The 13,370-nt window shown below is 42.4% G+C and overlaps 1 pseudogene; it reads left to right on the top strand.

Moving 5' to 3' along the window:
• The first annotated feature begins 12,520 nt into the window (after nt 1-12,520).
• On the top strand, nt 12,521-12,638 carry LOC126249833 (5S ribosomal RNA; annotated as a pseudogene).
• The last annotated feature ends 732 nt before the right edge of the window (nt 12,639-13,370 follow it).

Below are 13,370 nucleotides of genomic sequence, written 5' to 3'. Positions count from 1 at the left end.
ACAAATTCACGAAGAATGTCCAGATAGCGTGATGCAGTAATCGTTTCGGATCTGAAAAATGGGCCAATGATTCCTTTGGAAGAAATGGCGGCCCAGACCAGTACTTTTTGAGGATGCAGGGACGATGGGACTGTAACATGGGGCTTTTCGGTTCCCCATATGCGCCAGTTCTGTTTATTGACGAAGCCGTCCAGGTAAAAATAAGCTTCGTCAGTAAACCAAATGCTGCCCACATGCACATCGCCGTCATCAATCCTGTGCACTATATCGTTAGCGAATGTCTCTCGTGCAGCAATGGTAGCGGCGCTGAGGGGTTGCCGCGTTTGAATTTTGTATGGATAGAGGTGTGAACTCTGGCGCATGAGACGATACGTGGACGTTGGCGTCATTTGGACCACAGCTGCAACACGGCGAACGGAAACCCGAGGCCGCTGTTGGATCACCTGGTGCACTAGCTGCGCGTTGCCCTCTGTGGTTGCCGTACGCGGTCGCCCTACCTTTCCAGCACGTTCATCCGTCACGTTCCCAGTCCGTTGAAATTTTTCAAACAGATCCTTTATTGTATCGCTTTTCGGACCTTTGGTTACATTAAACCTCCGTTGAAAACTTCGTCTTGTTGCAACAACACTGTGTTCTAGGCGGTGGAATTCCAACACCAGAAAAATCCTCTGTTCTAAGGAATAAACCATGTTGTCTACAGCACACTTGCACGTTGTGAACAGCACACGCTTACAGCAGAAAGACGACGTACAGAATGGCGCACCCACAGACTGCTTTGTCTTCTATATCTTTCACATCACTTGCAGCGCCATCTGTTGTTGAAAATTGTAACTACTGTAATTTCGAAAGTTTGTCCGCCTGAAAATGTACTGTTGTCCCAAGCATATTGCAACAAACGGTGTGTTTCTATCGCTGCTCGTTTAGTTTTTATTGCCGTTTCAAATATACCGGTCATTTTTGAAACACCCTGTATATATATATATATATATATATATATATATATATATATATATATATATATATATATATATATGTTCTCGAGGATAGGATGAACAGCAACTTACGGCTGTTTGCTGATGATGCTGTGGTGTACGGGAAGCTGTCGTCGCTAGATGACTGTAGGAGCATACAAGAAGACTTACACAGAATTTCTAGTTGGTGTGATGAATGTAAGCTTACTCTAAATGTAGAAAAATGTAAGTTAATGCGTCTGAATAGGAACAACTAACCTGTAACTTTCGAATACAGCATTAGTAATGTGGTGCTTGACACAGTCACGTAGATTAAATATCTAGGCGTGACGCTGCAAGGCCGGCCGGAGTGGCTGTGCGGTTCTAGGCGCTACAGTCTGGAACCGAGCGACCGCTACGGTCGCAGGTTCGAATCCTGCCTCGGGCATGGACGTGTGTGATGTCCTTAGGTTAGTTAGGTTTAATTAGTTCTACGTTCTAGGCGACTGATGACCTCAGAAGTTAAGTCGCATAGTGCTCAGAACCATTTTGACGCTGCAAAGTGATATGAAATGGAATGATCACGTCAAGTTGGTAGTCGGCAAGGCGAATGTTCGACTTCGTTTTAAAGGGTGAATTTTGGGAAAGTCTAGCTCATCTATTCGTATAAAGGAGGCGGCGTATAGAACGGTAGTGTGGCCCATGCGTGAATACTGCTCGAGCGTTCTGGATCCCCACCAGGTCGGTTTAAAGGAAGACATCGAAGCAGTTCAGAGGCATGCTACCGCTAGGTTCGATCAGTATGCAGCTATTACGGGAATGCTTCGTTGGCTCAAATGGGAATCTCTGGGGGGGAAGACGACGCTCTTTTCTAGATGCACTATGGAGGAAATTTCGAGAACCGGCATTTGAGGCCGCCTGGAGACTGATTCTACTGCCACCAACGCACATTTCGCGTAAGGACCACGAAGACACGATGAAAGTTATTGGGGCTCGTGAGGAAGATTAAAGACAGTAGTTCTCCACTCTCTCTATTTGCGAGTGGGACAGGAAAGGAAATCACTAGTAGTGGTACAAGGTACCCTCCGCCGCACACTGCGCGTTCGCTTGCGGACTATGTACGTATATGTAGATATATCTTCAGTTCCTGGAATCATAGTGTGGGTACTTATTGGAAGTGACAACAACACTGATTAGGTTATTGTCGAAGGGAGGATGAATGCTCGCCAGCTTGTGGCAAGAATGCTAAGCACGGTTGTCATACCCTTCATGACTAGGGTATCAAATGGTATATTTCCACAGGATAACGCCAGATCCCACACTGCAGTTGACGCTATAAACGCCTTGAAGAGTGTACGGATCCTGGACTGTCGCGCCCATGTCCCCCAATTTTTCACCCGTAGAGCATGCCTGTGACGCTATGGGGAGGCGTATACTTTCAAACGAGCTTCCACAGCAGCCTTCATGATCTGATATAACGTGTTTTAGGCATGGCATGTATTCCTCAAGAAGATATCCAGAGGCCGTCTGCTTCCATATTACACCAAATACGAGAGTACATTCGTGCTCGTTGGGGTCACACCTCATACAAATGTTAATTATGGATATCATTTCCGAATGGAATGAAAGTTAAATTATTCAGTCCCCGTTATAGGTTGAAGATTTTCGGGGCTGCTGTTTCATACTATGCCACTTTCCATTTCCGTTAGTATATAAAGAATCGCTTTTCGGTTTTACCACTCAGAAAATTTTATTATAGCCTCCACAGATGGAAACCGCTGCACTAGGTTGTTTGCATATGCAAGTTTGCCAAGGGTCGGGAAAGGGTACTGGCGTGTAAGTTTTGAGCGCAGGCAGCCCGGAGCTGGGAGGCGACAGGAAGTGGCGTGCCACGTTACAGCCACATCCGCAAGAACAAGCGCGCTCCCACGCCTCCTACCAGTATGTATTCCACAGTGAGGAAGGACAGGCTTCACGCTGACCGAATACGTTGCTTTCCATAAATCGAGGAAAAATAGCAAAACTGCTGATAACTCGAAAAGTGATCAACATATACCATATTGGTTCTGCTCAGCATGACTGTGTGTAATGTATTTTAAGTCACAAAACAGCTTACTTTTCTCATCCTGTCCTCTTTTTAGAGCAGTGGTTCCCATTCTGGGGTTAACTTCTCACTTTGGGGGGGGGGGGGGGGTTAATAAATTTATCTGTACTTTAAGAAGGGAGCTTTATTATCACTGATTTGTTGGACCAATACTTACAATTACGTCTACGTCATTCTTCGATATTCACAGTAGGTGCCTTAAGGCGTGTATCCACTAGCAAGTAACTTCCTGAAGTAAATTCTGCGTGCGATTGCAGAGAGTTTCACACGTGTTTCCACTTGAGTCGCATCATGAGACAGGCAAGTGGAAATTTACAAAGTCTACGTCTACATGGATACTCTGCTAATCAAACTTCAGTGGCTGTCAGAGTGTTCATCGAACTACCTGCACAATAATTCTCTACTATTCTCTACTATTCCAACAGCGTGCGAAAAAAACGAACTCCTATGCATCCCCGTGTGAGCTCAGATTTCCTTTATTATATAGTGATGATCGTTTCTCCCTATGTAGATCGGCATCAACAAAATATTTTCACACTCGGAGGAGAAAGTTTGTGATTGAAATTTCTTGAGAGCATTCCGCCGCATCGAAAAATGCCTTTGTTTTAATGATGTCCACCCAAAATCCTGTATTATGTCAGTGACACTCTCTCCACTATTTCTCGATAATACAAAACGTGCTGCTCTTTTCTGAACTCCAAAAGAGGATGGACAAGCGTAGCCCTAATCTAGGCAGTCTCTTTCGTAGATCTGCTGCATCTTTTAAGTGTTCTGCCAAGAAACGCAGTCTTTGGTTCACTTTTTACACAACATTTTCTATGTGTTCTTTACAATTTAAATTGTTCGTAACTGTAATTCCTAAGTATTTAGCTGAACTTAGGGCCTTTAGATCTCACTAATTTTAGTGTAACCGAAGTTTAGCTGAATCTTTTTAGTACTCACGTGGATGATCTCGCACTTTTTATTATTTTGGGTCAATTATCAATTTTCAGACCATTTAGATACCTTTTCTAGATCGTTTGGCAATTTGTTTTGATCTTCTGATGACTTTATTAGACGATAAATGAAAGCATCATCTTCAAAAAACCTATGATGGCTGGTCGGATTGTCTCCTAAATCGTTTATATAGATAAGGAACAGCAGAAGGCCTAGAACACTACCATGGGGAACGACAAAAAAAAAAAAATGGTTCAAATGGCTCTGAGCACTATGGGACTTAACATCTGAGGTCATCAGTCCCCTAGAACTTAGAACTACTTAAACCTAACTAACCTAAGAACATCACACACATCCATGCCCGAGGCAGGATTCGAACCTGCGACCGTAGCGGTCGCGCGGTTCCAAACTGAAGCACCTAGAACAGCTCGGCCACACCGGTCTGCGGAACGACAAAAATCACATTTTTTTTCTTGATGACTTTCCGTCAATTACTACGAGCTGAGACGATATTCCACAAGCACGCAAGTTGATTAGAAGCCGCCAGAAAATCAAAGCAGCTGCCACTGTTGTTACGAAAATGTGACATTGTGACGAAAAACAAAGAGTTAAGAAAGAGGAAGTGTTTGGATAGAGAAATGTATACAGAAGCATACATATGTCATTTTTCAAGAAACACTTTATTAATTTCTTTGCCATACCGAGTCCACAACTTGTGATTTTTTGTATATATTTCGGCATCTGTTATCACTAAATCTGCCGCAATATCTTCTAGCGCGTCCTGTTTTTTAACCATGTCATTAAAATCCACTTGTTTCATGTCCTAAAATACAGAAAGCTCTCCACTATCTGAATTAATAGTTGCGCTATTTCAGTAGCATATACGGACTTCTCAGTCTCTCACATTTTCTTACCGGTATTGAACACACAAAACTTCTGCCAGTTTAAGAAAAACTCATAGCTGCTGGCAGGTTCATCAAGTAATTGCAGCAAGAAGCAAGAAACTACTTCCACTACCTTGCGCCATCTACTTCTGGAAGGTGACGAAACTTGTGGAAGTCGACTTGCCGCGGGTATTTCCACATCCAAGGACTTGCAGTGGTAGCTTCTACTTGACTTTCGGAAGATTACGCACGCCTCAGGGATGCTTTAGGTACCACTCTCTTTTCCCCCTTCGCTGTGCTATTCGCAAATGAATCGTAGGAATTATGGCTATCGCCAAATCCCGGTATGAGCTTTAATTTCTATTTTCTCGTCATAATAATTTCGTAAGACGCATGTGGCAGAAATTAATTTGTTGTCCAACCTTTCCTGGAATCTATGCTTTATGTATTTCAGTGTTAAACCTTTCCGTGGTGCACAACACTCTATTGCGTCTGCCACTGGGTTTTGTTGAGCATATCCGACTAAACGATACCGTGACGAAACTCGCCACTTTTCTTTGGATCTTCTCTCTCTATTCTATCAAACCTGCGTTGTAAGGGTTCCAGACTGACAAGCAAATAAGTGGAGTGCTGATAATATGCTCCAGGCGAGTGTCCAAGCTCTGGTTACAAATAAATGATTTAGTGTCCCAGCGAAACTTATAGCGTTTCTGCGATGCTACAGCCGTTCTTACAGGTTTACTGTAAATAAAAATATTTGGACTGCAACGTATTTCAGAAGCGTACTGCAAGATATGGAGACTCCAATTCATAACAAGAAACCTAAGCCACGGTCAATGGGCTTTATGAAAGCCACCAACAAAAATTAATATCTCGGGGAGAAGGGAACAAATACGTAGATTCGCTTGCATTAAATGTAGTGAATGTCGAAGGTGGCTTCACAAATAGCACACTTAAAAATATTAAACTACCTCCTTGAGACATGTTGTTGTTGTTGTTGTTGTTGTAGTCTTCAGTCCAGAGACCGGTTTGATGCAGCTCTCCATGCTACCGCATCCTGTGCTAGCTTCTTCATCTCGAAGTGCCTACTGCAACCTACATCCTTCTCTTGGTCTCCCTCTACGATTTTTACCCTCCACGCTGCCCTCTAATATTAAAGTGATGATCCCTTGATGCCTCAGAATATGTTCTACGAACCGATCCCCTCTCCTAGTCAAGTTGTACCACAAATTCGTCTTCTCCACAATTGTGTTCAGTACCTCCTCATTAGTTATGTGATATATCCATCTAATCTTCAGCATTCTTCTGCAGCACCACATTTCGAAAGCCTCTATTCTCTTCTTCTCTAAACTGTTTATCGTCCATGTTTCACTTCCATACATGGCTACACTCCATACAAATACTTTCATAAACGACTTCCAGACAGTTAAATCTATACTCGATGTTTCTCTTCTTCAGAAACGCTTTTCTTGCCGCTGCCAGTATCCTCCCTACTTCGACCATCATCAGTTATTTTTCTTCCCAATCAGCAAAACTCATTTACTGCTTTAAGTGTCTCATTTCCTAACCTAATTCCCTCAGCATCACCTGATTTAATTCGATTACGTTTCATTATATTCGATTTGCTTTTGCTGATGTTTATGTTATGTCCTCCTTTGAAGATACTGTCCATTCCGTTCAACTGCTCTTCTAGGTCCTTTGCTGTCTCTGGCAGAATTACAATGTCATCGGCAAACCTCATAGTTTTAATTTCTTCCCCATGGATTTTAATTCCTACTCCTAATTTTTCTTTTGTTTCCTTTACTACTTGCTCAGTATACAGATTGAATAACAACACAGATAGGCTACAACACTGCCTCACTCCCTTCCCAACCACTGCTTCTCTTTCATGCCCTTCGACTCTTATAACTGCCATCTGGTTTCTGTACAAATTTTAAATAGCCTTTCGTTCCCTGTATTTGACCCCTGCCACCCTCAGAAGTTGAAAGAGAATATTCCAGTCAACATTGTCAAAAGCTTTCTCCAAGTAAACAAAAGCTCGAAACGTAGGTTTGCCTTTCCTTAATCTATCTTCAACATAAGTCGTAGGATCAGTGTTGCCTCACGTGTTCCAACATTTCTACGGAATCCAAACTGATCTTCCCCAAGGTTGGCTTCTACCAGCTTTTCCATTCGTCTGTAAAGAATTCGTGTTAGTATTTTGCAGTCGTATATTCTTCTTGAAGTCTGAGCGTATTTCGCCTGCCTCATACATCTTGTCACCAGATAGTAGAGTTTCGTCAGGGCTGGCTGTCCCACGGCTATCAGTAGTTCTAATGGAATGTTGTCTACTCCCGGGGCCTTGTTTCGACACAGGTCTTTCAGTGCTCTGTCAAACTGGCCACGCAGTATCATATCTCCCATTTCATCTTCATCTACGTCCTCTTCCATTTCCATAATATTGCCCTCCAGTACATCGCCCTTGTATAAAACCTCTTTGTACTCCTTCCACCTTTTTGCTTTCCCTTCTTTGCTTAGAAATGGTTTTCCATCTGAGCTCTTGATATTCGTACAAGTGGTTCTCTTTTCTCCAAAGGTCTCTTTAATTTTCCTGTAGGCAGTATCTATCTTACCCATAGTGATATATACCTCTACATACTTACATTTATCCTCTAGCCATCCCTGCTCAGCCATTTTGCACTTCCTGTCGATCTCATTTTTGAGACGTTTTTATTCCTTTTTGCCTGCGTCATTTACTGCATTTTTATAATTTCTCTTTCATCAATTAAATTCAAAATCGCTTCTGTTACCCAAGAATTTCTACTGGCCCTTGTCTTTTTACGTACTTGATCCTCTGCTGCCTTCACTATTTCATCTCTCAATGCTACCTATTATTCTTCTACTGTATTTATTTCCCCGTTCTTGTCAATCGTTCCCTAATTCTCTACCTGAAACTCTCTACACCCTCTAGTTCTTTAAGTTTGATCAGGTCCGATCTCCTTAAATTCCTACCTTTTTGCAGTTTCTTCAGTTTTGGTCTACAGTTCATAACCAATAAATTGTGGTCAGAGTCCATATCCGCCCCTAGAAATGTCTTACAATTTAAAATCCGGTTCTTAAATCTCTGTCTTACCATTATATAATCTATCTGAAACCTGCCAATGACTCGAGGCCTCTTCCATGTATACAACCATATTTCATGATTCTTAACCAAATGTTAGCTATGATTAAGTTACGCTCTGTGCAAAATTCTACCAGGCGGCTTCCTCTTTCATTCCTTACCCTCATTCCATATTTACATACTACTTTTCCTTCTCTTCCTTTTCCTACTCTCGAATTCCAATCCCCCACGACTATTAAATTTTCATCTCCCCTCACTATCTGAATTATTTCTTTTATCTCCTCAAACATTTCTTCAACCTCTTCGTCATCTGGGGAGCTAGTTGGCACATAAACTTGCACTACTGTGGTAGGCGTGTGCTTCGTGCCTATCTTGGCTATAATAATGCGTTCACTATGCTGTCCGCAGTAGCTCACCCGCGCTCTTATTATTTTTTTTTTAAATTCATTATTAAACCGACTCCTGCATTACACCTGTTTGACTTTGTATTTATAACCCTGTATTAACCAGACCAGAAGTCTTGTTTCTCCTGCCACCGAACTTCACTAATTGCCACTACGTTTACCTTTAACCTATTCATTTCTCTTTTTAAATTTTCTAACCTACCTGCCCGGCTCTGACATTGCACGCTCCGATCGGTTGAACGCTAGTTTTCTTTTTCCTGGTAACGATATCCTCCTGAGTAGTCCCTGCCCGGATATCCGAATGGTGGGCTATTTTACCTCCGGAATATTTTACCAAAGAGGACGCCATCATCATTTAACCATACAGTAAAGCTGCATGCCCTCGGGAAAAATTACGGCTGTAGTTTCCCCTTGCTTTCAGCCGTTCGCAGTACCAGCACAGCAAGACCGTTTTGGTTAATGTTACAAGGCCAGGTCAGTCAATCACCCAGACTGTTGCCCCTGTAACTACTGAAAAGGCTGCTGCCCCTCTTCAGGAACTACACGTTTGTCTGGCATCTCAACAGATACCCCTCCGTTGTGGTTGCATCTACGGTACGGCTATCTGTATCGCTGAGGCATGCAAGCCTCCCCACCAAGGTCCATGGTTCATGGGGGGGGGGGGGGGAGGCCTTGAGACATAAAGACTACATTATACAGAAGAGCAAGACGTCAGTGATACGACGACTAACAAGCACCTAAACGCAGTAAAGGGAAATATTATGGACAAATACGGGCAGACGTATCATCGATATCCGAGAATACGGACTACGTTCCCAGATATGTAAATGGCGCGGAGATTTCTTGAGGAATAGAATCCAGTACATTGCCTTGGACAGCGAGTGCTCATCAGAAACAAGGGTACCGCCAAGAGTGCCCCAAGGAAGTGTGATAAGGCCGCTCTTGTTCTCTGTGTGTATACATACACACTCTGACTGAGAGAGTGAGCAGCAATCTGTGACCTTTTGCTATGATGGGGAAGCGTCACCTCTGAGTACTGTAGGAGCTTACAGGATGACTTAGGTGGTATTTCTGTTTGATATGATGAATGGCAGTTTGCTCTATATGTAGAAAAGTGTAAGTTGTTGCAGATGAGTAGGAAAAACAACTTTGTAATGTTCGAATGCTTTATTGGTGGTGTGCCGCTTGGCACAGTCATGTCGATTAGAGGCGATGTTGAAAAGCGACAGGAAATGGAATAAGCATATAAGGTCGGTGGTAGGGAAGGCGAATCGTAGATTTCAGTTTATTGGGAGAATTATAGGGAAGTGTGTAACGTTGTTACTTTAATTTGCTATGTAAGCGTTACTGCTTGCCAATAAAAGCGGGTTAAACGCTGTGAGCTGTCTGGGGAAGTTAATCTTGCATTACTAAGCAACTGTTTCATCAGGTATCTAGTCTAGGTTTACCAAATTCCCAAACAGACTAACATTAATTATAATCTTTTAATAGTCATACAACAACCGGTAATATATATATATATATATATATAAAAGAGAATTTAAATGAAAAGAAAGAAATCAGTTTATATTTGGAAATTTATTTTAAGATCGATCATTGAAATTTCAGCATATAACACTTGATTCCTAACTAAACTGGTGCCTTATTTAGGATTGTGAAAATGTGAGATTGCTATCTTACGGAACACATCAAATATGGAGCCAAGATTGGGAGACTGCATACAACACTGCATTCATAAAACAACACACAAATAACGTTGAAACGCATGCAAGAGAAAGTTAACCACTACAAACAGATTCAAATTTTTACCCAAAGAAATTACGTTCGTAGCACAATCCTGTCCGTCATGTAATTACCACACACTGGTATACTAAATTCATATTAACTCTTTGTGAAATCTTCGCGAAAAGAATAGCTGAGGGCTACTTTGATGATTACACCACATGCTTCACGTGGTCAACTTGGTTTACACAAAGCGTATAACTCCACAATAATTTTGATAATTAAAATAAATTAGATCGAAAAGCAATTTACAAAATAAAAACCTCGAACTGGTTATATAAGCACGTGGTGCTGGTCTCGCAAAGTACATCCCACGTGGGTTGAACATAAAGAAAAGTTGCTATATTGAAAATATTGTCAAGACGAGACGTTATAATCACACAAGCATTCGCATTTAAGATTGATCTTAGAGTTACTGATCAACACGTGGTTCCACTTTACTCACAAAGTAGTGACAAAGCAACTACCGGAAAAATAATCTGAACTTCACACGAGAATTATACTGCGCTACAATTTAAGATAACATTAGATATTTTAGAGCTAAACCTGAAATAAAGGTGATTAAATTTTCAGTTAGGCTGAACTTAAGAAATCCATTGTCCTACGGACTTAGCAGACACGCGCTTAGCCGGAGATCTTACCACTTCAGACGCTCGCCACGGACCAACTGACCTGCGCTACTACCGAGCGTGCTTCCTGAGGGTGGCTCACAAATACAAACGGAAGTGGCCAGAGGGGCAGCTTCCTATACCAACATGACAACGGACGGACAGGACCATACTAAGGATAGAAACCTCTTTGCTTTTAGAAAGCGTAGCTACCTGTTCCGACGTTGGTTCTACTGTTCTCTAGCAGACAGCCTTGTCTGCTACCCTCAAGCATGCAACTAGAAATACGTTTGCTCATTCATCCTCTCACACAGAAGGGAAGGGGGATGACAGTATCTTATCATATACAGTATATAAAAGAAAGCGGATGTAGGTTCCGTATGAGACTGTGTGACATGAATTACATATAAACTGTGTTTTAAAGTGTAGTAGTGTGACAGATCGTTCTTGTTTATGTGTAAAAGTAACACGTTCCACTACTCAGTCTCCTCCCAGATAGTCAGAAACGCCACAGTAAATTTAGAAGAGGAATTTATGCCGTAATGACAACAGATTTAAGAAATTAAACATGAAAGGAATCCAACAGAGACCTTTCAAGTGTTACTCATCGATAAATGACGCGATTCGAGTGTTTGTAATCCTGAACAGGTCGGATTAAAAAAAGACACTGAAAGAATTCGGAGATTTGCTGTTGGATTTATTACCTGCAGGTTCGATCAGCACGCGAGTATTACGGAGATGTCTCGTGATCTCAAATGGGAATTCCTGGAAGGAAGATGACGTTATTTTCGAGGACCACTATTGAGGAAATTTAGGTAATCGGCATTTGTGGCTGACTGCAGAATGATTCTGCTGCTGCCAGCGTAAATTTGGCGTAAGGACCGCGAAGATAAAATAAGAGAAATTTGGGCTCGCATGGAGGCATTTAGACAGTCGTTGTCCCTGGATCCATTTGCGAGTGGAACAGGAAGTGTTGTGAGGTACGTTCCGCATGCACCTTATGATGGCTTGTGGATTATGTCTGTAGATACAGATGTAGATGTAGAAACCTTGGATCATGAAGTTCTAGCTAGTAAACAATTTATAACTTTTATAATCAGCATGATATTTAATAGTGGGTCGCACTTCAACGACTCCCATCGAATAAATGTATAAAATAATGTGATATACGGGACATAAATAACATTTTCTTCGCATGTAGGCTGTATGTACACCAACGAATAGAGTTCTTACACGATTTACTGGAATATTATCGACCGACACCTACTAAGGTCTTAATCCTCCTTCATTAAAATGATATATTAATCTCCAACGCATTAATATAGTTTTTATACAATGAAACTTTACCCCGTCAAATTATATACAGTCAGTAAAGAACTAAGGTAGCGCTGTGTGCCTACGGGTCAAAAGTCGACGTTTAAAAGTAGTCCTGTCGCCCTCGAAGTACTCAAAGACGATGTAGAAGCTCGAAGTGGAGAAACACGTATCGTAATTCACCTGTGGCACTTTTGCAAAGCAACTATTGCTACATTCAGCTTAAGTGACTCAGAAAAGCCACGGAAAACCAAAATCTGTATTGCCAGACGGAGCTGCGAAGCCCGATCCTTCGCAAAACGAATCCAGTGGCTCCGTCACTTAGCAACCTCGCCCAGCCCGGGAACTCGAAATGTATCACAGTTAACGAAGTCAAAAGAATAAATTTTTGTTAATGGTAGTTGTTATCTGAATTAAAACAGATTGATATTGGAAACTGCCAACGGCGTTGCCGCAGTGGTAACACCGGTTCCCGTCAGATCACCGAAGTTAAGCGCTGTCGGGTTGGGCTAGCGGTTGGGTGGGTGACCATCCAGTCTGCCGAGCGCTGTTGGCAAGCGGGGTGCACTCAACCCTTGTGAGGCAAACTGAGGAGCTACTTGATTGGGAAGTAGCGGCTCCGATCTCATAGACTGACATACGGCCGGAAGAGCGGTGTGCTGACCACGTGTCCCTCCATATCCGCATCCGGTGACTCCTGTGGGTGAGGATGACACGGCGACCGGTCGGTGCCGTTGGCCTTTCAAGGCCTGTTCGGGTGGAGTTTTTTATATTGGAAATTGTTATGAGTCGCATGTATTGAAACTTAGCCATAGCATAGATCATACGAAACAGCTTGGAAAAAAACATAAAACAGTAGTTCAAAAAAAAGAATTAATGTTCAAACTTAGAACATAACCTACACAAAAAGTTTTGCACCGTCCCGATGCGTGTGGTTTTTGATCGGAAGTTCCCTCATCGAATGCTGTTTTGAACACGGGAAATCACTGCGCACAGCCACCTGTGTAATGCAGGTGAAACTAAACCAGCGCTCTCCGTGCAGCTCAGTAGAGCGCGCTGTGTCTTCAGGCGTGACCGGGAAGCGTTACGGAGGTGCTCAATAAACGCCAGTGGCAGAAGCTACAAGAGAAGCGTTGTGATTCACGGATAGGTCACCTGTTGTAATTCAGAAAGCGTACGTTCCAAGAAGAGTCGGACGACGATAGGGTGTCCCAGGGAGAATGGTCAATATTCGGGGATACGACTGGAACGATCATTTGAAGCAAAAATTTTCACATGCACATATACC

Source organism: Schistocerca nitens, chromosome 3 (assembly GCF_023898315.1).
Source record: "Schistocerca nitens isolate TAMUIC-IGC-003100 chromosome 3, iqSchNite1.1, whole genome shotgun sequence".
Taxonomy (NCBI): domain Eukaryota; kingdom Metazoa; phylum Arthropoda; class Insecta; order Orthoptera; family Acrididae; genus Schistocerca; species Schistocerca nitens.
The sequence above is the reverse complement of the archived record's forward strand: the minus strand, read 5'-3'. Positions and strand labels throughout refer to the sequence as shown.